The sequence below is a fragment of the Peromyscus leucopus genome, chromosome 23, assembly GCF_004664715.2.
Source record: "Peromyscus leucopus breed LL Stock chromosome 23, UCI_PerLeu_2.1, whole genome shotgun sequence".
In the NCBI taxonomy this organism is placed as follows: domain Eukaryota; kingdom Metazoa; phylum Chordata; class Mammalia; order Rodentia; family Cricetidae; genus Peromyscus; species Peromyscus leucopus.
In genome coordinates, this window is record NC_051082.1 from 17,975,574 (window position 1) to 17,987,554 (window position 11,981).

General features: G+C 44.6%; 1 long non-coding RNA gene across 1 annotated transcript; it reads left to right on the forward strand.

Moving 5' to 3' along the window:
- The first annotated feature begins 1,457 nt into the window (after nucleotides 1–1,457).
- On the forward strand, nucleotides 1,458–2,677 carry LOC119086563. The gene is made up of 3 exons (XR_005089869.1): nucleotides 1,458–1,539; nucleotides 1,966–2,118; nucleotides 2,346–2,677. It is a non-coding gene; the product is annotated as an uncharacterized LOC119086563 (long non-coding RNA).
- The last annotated feature ends 9,304 nt before the right edge of the window (nucleotides 2,678–11,981 follow it).

The window sequence follows — 11,981 nt, forward strand, 5'->3', positions numbered from 1 at the left end:
TCTTTCATTTATTTCCATTTTACTCTCAATATAGTCCCTCACCCTGTAGCTAGAACTTGCTTCCTGCCTGCACGCTCCCTGCCCTCACCACCCAAATGCAGGGGAAACAGACTTGTACCACCTGCCTGGCTCAGGCTCTGCATTTCATCACGAATTTCTTTTCAAGTTAGTAAAAATGTAAAGGGCTTTGTTATACCATTTTTACACATCTGTGCCATTGTATTTGGTTATTCTTATTCATACCCCCCCACACTGCCCTCTGCTACCTCCCTACTCCCCCCTTTCCTGATACTCTTCCCCTTCCCCAACATGCCCCCCTCCTGCCTTCATAACCTGTGAATCCCATTGCTTCCTGCCCCAACTAAGCTCTCACTGGGGAGTGTTTGCTGATTTTGGAACTGAGCATCCAGGCCAGCCCTGTTTTCCGAATTATATCCAAGCCACAGCCACCCTCCATATCACCATCACCAAGGAGGCCAGAGGAGGGCATTACATGTTGCAAGCAGCTGACCAGGACTGGGGCGGCTATTGTCTGCCAGTGGGATGTGTCCCAGAACTGTGGACGTGGCTGCCCTCAGCTGAGGCATTTTCCTGCCGTCTGTGAGCCAATGATGGACGCGGGCTCCATTCATTATAAGGCTGAAGTGTTACCTCCTCTGTCTGTTCCGAGTTCTTCACTCTTTCAAGTTGAGTTTAAGGAACCCTGTGTTTGGCTTATAGTTTTACAGAACAAGGATTTGACTCTTTCCGACAGTCACAACCATGTTTACCTGTGAGCCACAAACATACCTTGAGTGAATGTCCATGACATTCTTTCTCCATGTTAGCATACTGGTTTGTCTTGTCTGTTTGTTTTTGTTTGTTTGTTTGAGACAGGATCTCATATATCCCAGAATGATTTTTTGAACCCATGCAGTGAAGGCTGGCTTTGAACCCTTGACGCTCCTGTCTCCACCTCCTGAGTGCTGGAATTATAGGTGTGCACCATGGCACACAGCTTGGTCTTTTTATTCTTACAAAAACAAATAGACCTACGATGGCCTGGTTGTTTGCTGCCTAATTTACCATTTTCACGTTGTTCAAAAGGCCAGGGGTAATTTTAATCTTCTTTAGACATTTGCAATCAACCTTGTTTGTCACAGTCTTCGTTGTTCAAAAAATAATAATAATTAGGAAATGTTAATTCCGGTTTCCCTTCTAACATTCAACTGATCTACTCTGACAACTATCACAGTAACACTTAAGCAGTCTCCTAGAGAGACCCCTGGTAGCCTAGGGCTGTCTGAAATCCTCACATCATGGAAGACCTTTCTTCCCCCCAGAGAAAACAGGCATTGAAATGTGTGGCAGGAAGCAAGCCCACCATGAGGCCCGAGCTCGGCTGTCATAGAATATTCCTAGCTGTCAGTGCCCTTCTGGATAGAACAGATGGGGCAGAACCCTGCAGAGTGTTCTATTTCACATATAGATGGGTGCCTGGCAACCAGCATGTACCACCAGGAGGTTGCGGAGGAGAACCCATCCTTTTCCAAAGCCAAGGTACACCAGAATCAAGAATATTTTGACAGCATTCGGAGGATGATGCATGAGGCTCCTGGAGGCTAGAAGTGCTCACCGAGGATCCAGCCTCCATCCCCTGAATAGAATGGCCTAAGTTTAGACAGGACCAGTGGAGGGAGCACATGCCCAAATCTCTGTCTGATTCTTCTCTCCTCCTTTGTTTAAATGTGTCCTTCCATGGATCCAGACATCTATGAAGACTTCAAAGCCTAAGAAAATTGCCCATCAGCCCTCCTGAGGCAGTTTTCAACAGTGACAAACTTGTCTCTGTCACTCCTGCTTCCTAGCCAAGTGTTATTGAGTCCCACTGTCCAGCCCTACACAGTTCTAGGAAATGAGAAGTGTTGGCGTCATGGTCTTAGTTGGGACAAGGCCTGAGCATCTGACCTGCTTGTGTCTACCTAGCAGGGGAAAGGCAGAAGAGAGGTAGAAGGTGTCTCCTGAGCCCTCAAATTGAAGACTCACTACAATGTCTTGTGTCATCCCACTAGCCTGGGATTCACCGAGGAACACTGGCCTCCGAGTTGTATGCACTGTCCCTGCTCATCCACCCTTCTGGTTAGTTCACATGCTCCCACAATGGAGATGGTGGTGTGGGTGAGCCTGGGGTGCTCACAGCACAGAAAGATGCAGTCCCATATTTCCTCTATCTCTGCTGCAGTCCTTCACACTCTTACATTGAATGATTGATCGTCAATGTTCAGATTCAACACAGAGCAGACTGTATCAGAAGGCACTGCAGGTACCACCCCCTGGCTGAACTCATAATGTCCCTTTCTTTCCAGGATCCCAGGAAAATTGGAAGATGTCACACAAGGTTCTCAAAATCCCTCAACTGTGGTCTGCATGTTCTCAGGACCTGACCAGTTCTAACAGAAATGTGAACTTACTCTAGATATGTCCCCTCCCTGCCTCACTCTTCTTATCTAGTGTTTTAAGCACAGAAAGCCCTGAGACACAGGGTAGAAAATGAGAAGGAAGAAGCCTGCTTAAATGGGTCAGCAGGCCCACAAGAAGGGGGCTTGAGAACCAGTCCATTTACCGGCCCTTAAAATCATCACAAGAATGTCCATTACATCCCCCTTCAAGGTAAACAATTTCTAGTTCATTTTCAGGATACCTCTGTGTCTTTTCTTTCTTCATATTTATTTTATTTGATGTGTATGAGTGTTGGCCTGTATGTGTGTCTGTGTGTTATATGAAATACAGTTGCCCTTGGAGGCCAGAAGAGGGCATCAGATCCCCTGGAGCTGGAGTTACAGATGGTTGTGAGCCCCCATGTGGATACTGAGAATTGAACCCAGGTCCTCTGGAAGAACAGCCAGTGCTCGTAACACTTGAGCCATCTCTCCAGTCCCATCTGTGTCTCTTCTAAAAAAATCTATTGACTTAAATATCAAACATTAATAACTAAGAAAGTACAAAACTAGGGAAAGTTTGAGTATTTTTCCCTTTGCATTTTTTCTACCATTTTAATAGTCTACTTTATTCTAAGTCTTTCTTTTGATGTCTATACCAAAAGGGGGTCCTGAAATTAATATGCCTGATCTAGGCAGCTATGAAGGCTTTAAAGTTATACTGCTGTATGTACCTCAGTGACAAGCAAGCACCACATTGTAATCAAGGCCTTAAATTGTGAATATGATTGGTACTTACTCAGTGAAATATTTAGAAGTGAACTCAGCCCAGAAATTCAGAGAAGTCACTAAGGCTGCAGAACCCTCCTTTCTTCCCTGTCCTCCATCTTCGACACATTGATTTACCCAAGAATCATGTGCCTCTGGTAGCAGGAAGGCCGCCACAGCTCCAGCACTCACCATGCATACCAGCAGAATTGGTTAGAAATAGTCAAAAATGAGTCCTTGTCTCATGCCTAGACTAACCACTGTCTCAGGAGGATGGATCAGCAGCCACGACAGAGTCCCTGGAGCTGAAGTTGCCCACCTCTGCTAGTATCCAGAGGCTGCTGAGCCATGGTGCATAGTTCTAGAACTGCTTGGGCAGACCTCAGAAGGATGCAGCTGCAGCTGGGTTAACATCTGATGCAGTCATGTGCAGCCACCCTCTGAAGCTCCTTAGACATCTTCAGTGACAGCAAACAGAAGCATTGTCATCTCCAGCTTCCTCATTTCCCTGATGCTTCTCAGCTTCCTTCTTAACCACTAGGAAGCAGGAGGCAGGCACTAGGTGCAAGAGTGGTGGCCTTGTTTTTGTTGAGTTTATTTCATTTCTTCATGTGAGCGCACTTGTGTGTCATATCCCCTTGTGCATGCAAATGCACATGTATGTGTAGGTGTCATGTCCATATGTGTGTGCAAGTACCTTTGGAAGCCAGAGATGAACCTTCTCAGCTATTGTTCCTCAAACATGATCTATCTTGGTTTTTGAGATAAGGTCTCTTATTGTCCTGGAATGTACTGATTAGGCTAGGCTGTTGGCCTATGATTCCCACCCCCCATATCTTAATGTCTCTGCCTCACCAGCACTGAGTTTACAAGTGTGCATCACCATGCCCTTTGTTTATGTTGTCTGACATGGGTTGTGGGGATTAAACTCAGGCCTCCAGGCTTGCATGGTGTGCTGGTTAGTTTTTGCCAAAGTGATGAAAATTGAGTCATCAGGGAGGGAAGAATCTCAATTAAGAATATGCTTCTATTAGATCAGCCTAAGGGGCATTACTTGATTAATGATTGATGTGGGAGGCCCAGCCCACTGTGGGTGGTACCACCTCTATGCAGGTGGTCCTGGGTGCTATAAGAAAGCAGGCTGAACAAGCCATTGGGGAGCAAGCCAGTAAGCAGCATTCCTGCATGGGCTCTGCTTCAGTTCCTGCTTCCAGGTCCCTGCCTTGAGTTCCTTCCCTGACTTCCCTGAATGACAGAGTGTGAGTCATTGGGCATTGTGTTTCATCACAGATACAAAGAAGCAAACTAAAACACACGATGATGAGCAGCACGGCACTGACTGAGCTGCTTGTTACTCAGTTGCAGACAAAACATTTCTTCCCCTGAGAGTGTTATATTGGTCTCATTTTAAAATGCATGTACTTATATTCAATTAAAAGAAACATTTCAATAATAGCATAATAGACTTTATGGCAAGGAGGGAAAATATCAGCATTGAATAACCAAGAAAGACTAAACAATGCCTTATTAATACAAAGATATGACTTCCACAGCTCTGCCAACAAAATCCATGACTGTGATGGGTTTTTGGGTTAATACTAATTGTTCATCATTCTCAAAATACAAACTTGGCATTGTTCATAGACTCCAGTTGCTTACTGCCATATTGCCTCAGTTTCTGAAATTGAGTAAAGATACTAGGAGTCGTGACTGAACGATTTCTTGACTTAGAATTCATCATTAAAAGAACAGAAGAGGGGTGGTAGGATGGGTCAGTGGGTAAAGGTGCTTGGGGTAAGCTTGATGACCTGAGTTCAAGCCCCAGAATCCATATGGTGGACTAAGAGATCCAACTCCTGGAAATGGCCCTTTGACCTCCACATGTGCACACAGCCATGCACACACGTGCACGTGTGCACACATACAAACACACACACACACACACACACACACACACACACACACATACACACACACACAACACACACACAAAGTCAATAAATAAATATGGTGTATGTGTTAAAATCCATTAAACTACCAGAAGCCATGAGGTGTGTAAGCTTGTGCATGTGGTCCATATGTATCCATCTCTTTCGCTAAAGCCCTGCTCATCCTTAAAAACTTTTGGCTTCAGCTAAAAGATTCAGTTATGAAAATGACAGTTCTGCTCCCCATACTCTAGCATTTACCCAGGTGTAGGTATCATGGGACTAACGCTAGGTGTGATTTTAGGCTACAGCAGACAGAACATTAATGCACACAATCACAGAGTGAGAGATTGTATCCCCTTTTCAATTATGTCCAATCCTTCCCATTACAGCAAGTGGGGAGCATCTCATTTGGAAGACAGAAAGCATTTCCTCTCACACATTTGCTAGATCCTCTTTGAACAAGACAGAACTGGCTTCCTATCCAGAACCTTGGATGGAAATGAGAATTTAAGAAGTCCTGATTGTGGGTGGCATATTAAAAAGCCTGATGATTCTAATGGTTTAAAGGAGACATTGGAGAGTCCCTTCTACTTTGTGAGGCTATAGTGAAGAAATGGACACCCCTGAGTGGGAAATAGCTCTCATCTACCCTAGAATGGGCTGCATCTGAGATGTCCAGCTTTGGAGCTGTGGGTATATTCTCTTGTGTATAAACTACTTTGTTAATGGTGAGTGCGGGGGTTAGTTTTGTGTTTTGTGTTTGTTTTGTCAACTTGGCACAAGCTAGAGTCATCTGGAAAGATGGAACATCAATTGAGAAAATTCATCTATCTGTTGTCCTGTGGTATGTTTTATTGATTAACAACTGTTGATGTGGGAGAGTACTGGGTTCTTTAAGAAAGCAGGTTGAGCAAGTCACGGGGAGCAAGCCAGTAAGCAGTATTCCCTCATGGCCTCCACTTCAGTTCCTGCCTTGAGTTCCTGCCCTGGCTTCTCTCAGTGATGGACTGTAAGTGGCAACTTCCTCCCCAACTTGCTTTTGGTCCTGGTGATCATCACAGCCACAGAAACCTAACTAGAACAGCATTTCATCACAGCACTCTGAACAGACTCCAACAGTAAGTTCCTTCTGCGGTCTTAACATCAAAGGTTTCCTATGAAAGAGGGAGAAAGCATCCTTCCGAGCCAGGTGACAGGTGCCGGTCAGTTCATAATGACAGACACAGTACTTCTCTTTGCAAAGACCCACACATCTACTTCACAAAGGAAAACATCACTGAGTGCTCAGAGTTCAGCTCAATCCTTTCAATGCCAACTAATTAAGAAGAATTGAAGACTGTCAAGCTTAAATTAAATTGTGAAATGAACACGATTTTAATGGTAGAAATAATAATAAAGTGAAACAAGGTCGTCCACGGAAATGTCACCCTTTCAAATATTAGGTAATAGTTTGCTCCAACTATCCTTTAGAGTTAGTATCAACAGGGTTGTGTTTTTATGTTTCCTGGAATGTTTATTTTCAGTTAAGATGTTGACATTTTCTTACTTTTTTTTTAAAAGATCTATTTTATTTTATGTGTGTGGGTATTTTGCCTGTGTGTATGTAAGTGTACCATGGGTGTGCAGCTCCCAGGGAAACTGGAGTTGACAGTTTGTTGTGAGCCACCATGTGGGTACTAGAACACAAACCCAGGTTCTTTTCAAGAGGTAGCCACTGCTCTTAACCATTGAGCCATCCCCCAGCCCCTCGTTCTCCTCTCCTCTACTCCTGTTTATACTGCCAATTTTGATCAGCCTCCCAACTACCTAGTTAATGAGTTTATCCTGTGGCCCCTCTGTTACCATGAATATTGAGGCCACTGAACTGATGGGCTGACGGCCTTTGGAGCCACAAATAGGTGGATGTTCCCGGAGAGATGTGTATTCATCTCCCAGGGCTGACGGAACCCTGCTCTTTGTTGAAGCCTTTGCCAGACTTGCTTCTGGGTTATCAAAATCCCAAGGTGAAGATTATGGCATCTTCATGGATAGGAAGCCCTGAAGGGAACAGATATTAGGTTGGGTGTTACAGTACAGACTCCATAACTTCATATGCTTGGTGCCCCTATCATCCTAAGAGCAGAGCTGTTGGGGGACTGGGCTCCCAACTCAGCTTAGCCATGCTCACACCTCAGAGGCCAGAATCAGACACTTGCTTGTGACATCCCTAGAATGGCCCCTTGTAGTCAGACTTTCTTTGGGGACTGTCAGCTCTCCAGTAATGACACGGAGACTTCTTATTAATTATGAAAGCTTGGACTTTAACTTAGGCTTGTTCCCAACTAGCTCTTATAACTTAAATTAACTTATTTCTATTAATCTACATTCTGCCACGTGATTCTTTAATTCTCCTCCACTTTGTACATCTGACTCTCCTATGTTATACCCTAGAGTTCCTCTCTCTGCCCAGAAGTCCCACCTAACCTCACCTGCCTAGTTATTGGCCTTTCAGCTTTTATTAAACCTATTGCAGAGACACAGCTTCACACAGTGTAAACAAATATCCCTCAACATCCCCTACCACAGGACTTGAGAGCTTCAGGACCACAGAGCCAGGATTTGGGCTCCTTATTGAAGAAGAAATGTGGCTCAGCCTTTCTATAACTCAGCCTCCTCATCTATAAATGGCACTCATGAGAACCTACTTCAAAGGGCCATGGGAGTCACAAGGATTCATCCCACAGAGACATGGGGGTCATGCATCATCTTCCTTGATCCTGTAGATGGTGCTATTTCCCTCTGGACTAGAGATAGAAGGTCAATGCATCAGCCTCCTCTTCCTCCTCCTCCTCCTTCTCCACCACCACCACCACCACCACCACACAGCAGCATTTTCTTTTCCACCAGCCAGAGCTGTATCTGTCAGAGAGTTTGGGAACAGTGTGAGTCTGTTGGGGCCAGGGGATGGAGATCACCTCAGGAGCCCAGGCAGTAAGAGGGGAATGTTCTGAGTTCATAGCGACACGAGAGAATACTGTGCCAACCTCAAGACAGCCTGGTGTGAGGTCCCTTGACTTGTGGCATCACCCCCATTGTTACATTTTTTCTGGTTGCCTATTTGATACTCGCTGGCTAACATCAGGGAGCATGTAGGTTCCCAAAGTAGTGGATTCTATAGTGAAAGTCCAGCCTCTGATATGTTAGAGAAAGAGATGTGCTTAGTTACATACCAAATTCAGCAACCATTAAAATTCAAAATTGAGATCAGTGACAATGGAGAATCAAAGGGTAACCCTGCCTCTATCCCTTCCCAGGGAAGATTTTTTTTTTTAACTTCTTTATCTTATTTGACTTTTTCATCAGTATTGGTGAATTCTCTTGTGGCTCAAACCCAGCAAAATGGGTGAGCACCTTCCTTCCTACTTTTAATCATCAGAGCTCTGATGTGGATCACAGTGTATGCACTTTTGTTGAAGAAAGCCTTGGATGTGTGGCAATGGAGGGCTGTGGGAATCTGGTGGATCTCTTCATATCCCGTGTGAGAGACACAGTCACTGCACAAACCACCTGCCGAAGCTCATGGCGAAAAGACACTGCAGATTCCCTTAGGCCTGGGAACCCTCCTAAGATCCAAATCCCCATAACGAATGGCCAGCACCTAGAACTTTCATCACCCAGGGTGACATCGGGCCGGTCTGGGTGTTTTGTGAGTCAGAGCACCCCTCCCACCATGGAGTCCCCTCTTCACCCAGCGAGGTAGTCACACCGTCCTATGCTTACCGTTTCACGTGGCCTGTGACAGACCAAGAACACATGATCTAAAGATGGGCAGATATTTCAACCATTTCATATGCACAGCAAAGAGGGAGGTTGAGAGGGATGGAGAAGATGATGGCTGACCCCCGGCCTTTTCTCATTGACAACCGCCCCACAGTGTTCCAGCTATGGGTGTTTCCTGCATTAATGGGGAGTCAAAAATAGCACCCTTGCCTTCTCCTTTCTCCTCCCTCATCAGAGTCATAGGATGCAGGCCCACAGCCACCAGGCTTCCTGCAGGAGGAGCCTTGCTGCTATCCTTGGAGCAGCTCTCCAAGAAAATAAATAGCATGTGTTCATCATTCAAATGAGGCTTAATTAATGCATAACTCGCCCCCAAACTTTCCAAGATGAATATGTTAATGAGCTTATGAAGAGGTGCTTCATGTCACCTGTCATCAGGGACTCGATGAAATGTGGCTTACACACCCATCAAATGGGCAAAAAAGTAGAATTCTGGGAACCTCAAGATCTGGAGGGGGTCTGCCCTAAATGACACACCACTCTATTGGTATTCACACGGCACAGTCAATGCCATAGACAGTGCGGTGGCTTCTTACAAAACTAAACACAGTCTTTGTGCACTGCCCTGTAAATGTGATTACAGAATTTATGCAAAGGAGTTAAACATTTTTGTCCACAGGAAAACCCGCAAAGAGTGTATTTATAGCTGTTTTATTCACAACCCTAGGAACTTGGAAAGAGCCAAGATGTCTTTCAGTAGGTGAACGGAGAGAGGGCTGTGTCTCCAGATGATGGAGTGCTGAGTCCTGGGAGGAAATGAGCTGTCAAGCCCAAGCATGGAAGAAACCTGAGTGAGTGTTATTTAGTAAAAGAAGCCAATCTGAAAGGCTATGGCTTCAGCATGCAGTGTCTGGAAAAGACAAGGCAGTGGACATGGTAAATAGATAGGTGTCATTCAAGGAAGTATAGGAGGAAGGATTAAGCCACACACAGAACACTTTATGGCAGGGGCTGGTCAGATGACTCAGTAAATAAAGTAGCTGCTGGGCAAGCATGAGGGCCTGAGCTGCACCCCAGCACCCACACTGAATAAGCCAGACATGGTGGTGTGAGGTGGTAATTACCACATCAGGGAGGCAAAGATAGGCAAATGCCTGGGTCTGGCTTTTAAGAAATAGTACCCATGGTTTCTGTCTTAGTCACTGTACTATTGCTGTGAAGAGACAAATGACTGTAGCAACTCTTATAAAGGAAATGTTTAATTGGGGCTGGCTTACAGTTCAGAGATTTAGTCCATTATCATCATGGTGGGAAGCACGGTGGTGTGCAGACAGACATGGTGATGGAGAAGGAGCTGAGAGTTCTACAACTGGTCCACGGGTAGCAGGCAGAGAGAGCAAGTCTCTGTGCCCAGCTTGGATTTCTGTAACCTCAAAGCCCACCCGCAGTGACATACTTCCTCCAACAAGGCCACACTCACTCCAATGAGGCCACATCTCCTATCCCCCTGTCAGGTAGCATCACTCCCTTATGATTAAGCATCCAAATATACGAGCCTATGAGGCCATTCCTATTCAAACCATCCAAGCGTCCCTTGCATGTACACAAAAGTGCAGGAGCACTTGTACACACACACGAGCAGACAGACAGAGAGACAGAGACAGAAAGAGCACTTCGTGGCAATAGAAACACACCATCCAATTGTGAGTGTGGATGGTGGGCACATCTCGTCATCTATGTTCCAGCCTATGTTCCAGCCTATACAGCATCTATGTTCCAGCCTATACAGCATCACAAAAACCTCACTGTGAACTGCTGACCTTGGTGTTAATTAGACCTATATGGAGGTTGTCAATTATTGCTCAGGTGACTCTCTGGTAAGGGATGTTGACATGAGTGAGGGTACATGTCTGTGAGAACAGAAGGCCTGGGGACATTTCTTTCCTTTTTGCTTACTTTCTCTGTCTCCCAAAACAGCTCCAAAAACTACTGAAAGAGAAAGGAAATACAAACAGCAACTTTTTTTTACAGAACGTGGGATAACTCCTCAGTACTTACCTAAGAGATGACAATTTTTCACATAAAATGACCTGTGCTACATATTTTCATACATGTAATTCTTAGTGGTCTAAAGCTAGGAACAATAAATGTAGGAATATGATCATTATTATTAACTAAACTGGAATGCATGGAGTATGGGTTTATGAGGGTGTTGAATCATAATATCACTTTGTCATAGCGACTAAGGCTGAACATTCTCATTGGGCCCTCAATTCTGAACATTCTGTGAGCTCTCATACACACCAGAAATTAAATATTGGCTCAGACATTTAAATAAATAAATATATATATATATATATAAAATATGTATGTATACATATATATTAGTTGATGTGTGTGTGTGTGTGTGTGTGTGTGTGTGTATCAGCTAAAGATGGCTGCATGTTCTTACTGGCATATCTGACTGAAAACTCCACGTTTTCCTTCAAAGGTGTTAGATGTTTTTTTGTCACTAGAAACACTGATACAGTAAGAAAGAGAGGCAATAAAGATCCACACTCCCAACTTTTTCTGTTAAGCCATTGTTGTAGACAGCGATGTAGAGAAACTATGCTTTTAGGGGCTGGAGAGGTGGCTCAGTGGTGAAGAGCACTGGCTGCTCTGAGAGAGGATGCAGGTTTGGTTCCCAGCATGCACATGATGGTTCCCAACCTTCTTTAACTCCAGTTCCAGGGATCAAACTCCCTCTTCTGGCCTCTGTAGGCACTGCACCCACGTGGTGCACATACAGAGAGAGACACATGCATAATTGAAAGTAAACTAAAGAAACCTTTAAAAAAAACTATTCTTTGGGGTTTTGTTTTGGCTTTTTGTTGGTTGGTTGGTTTTTCATTGTTTTTAGGTAGGGTCTCACTATGTAGGCCAGGCTGGCCTTGAACTTACAAGGACTCATCTGCTTCTGCCTCCCAAATGATGGGGTTAAAGGTGAGCACCACCACGGCCAGCCTAAGATATTCTAAAGAGACACTTGTAAAAACTACACTGAGAGATAGTATAGCATGATTTTTGTTCTTTTTGATAAAGTATTTATCTTCTCATCTCAACA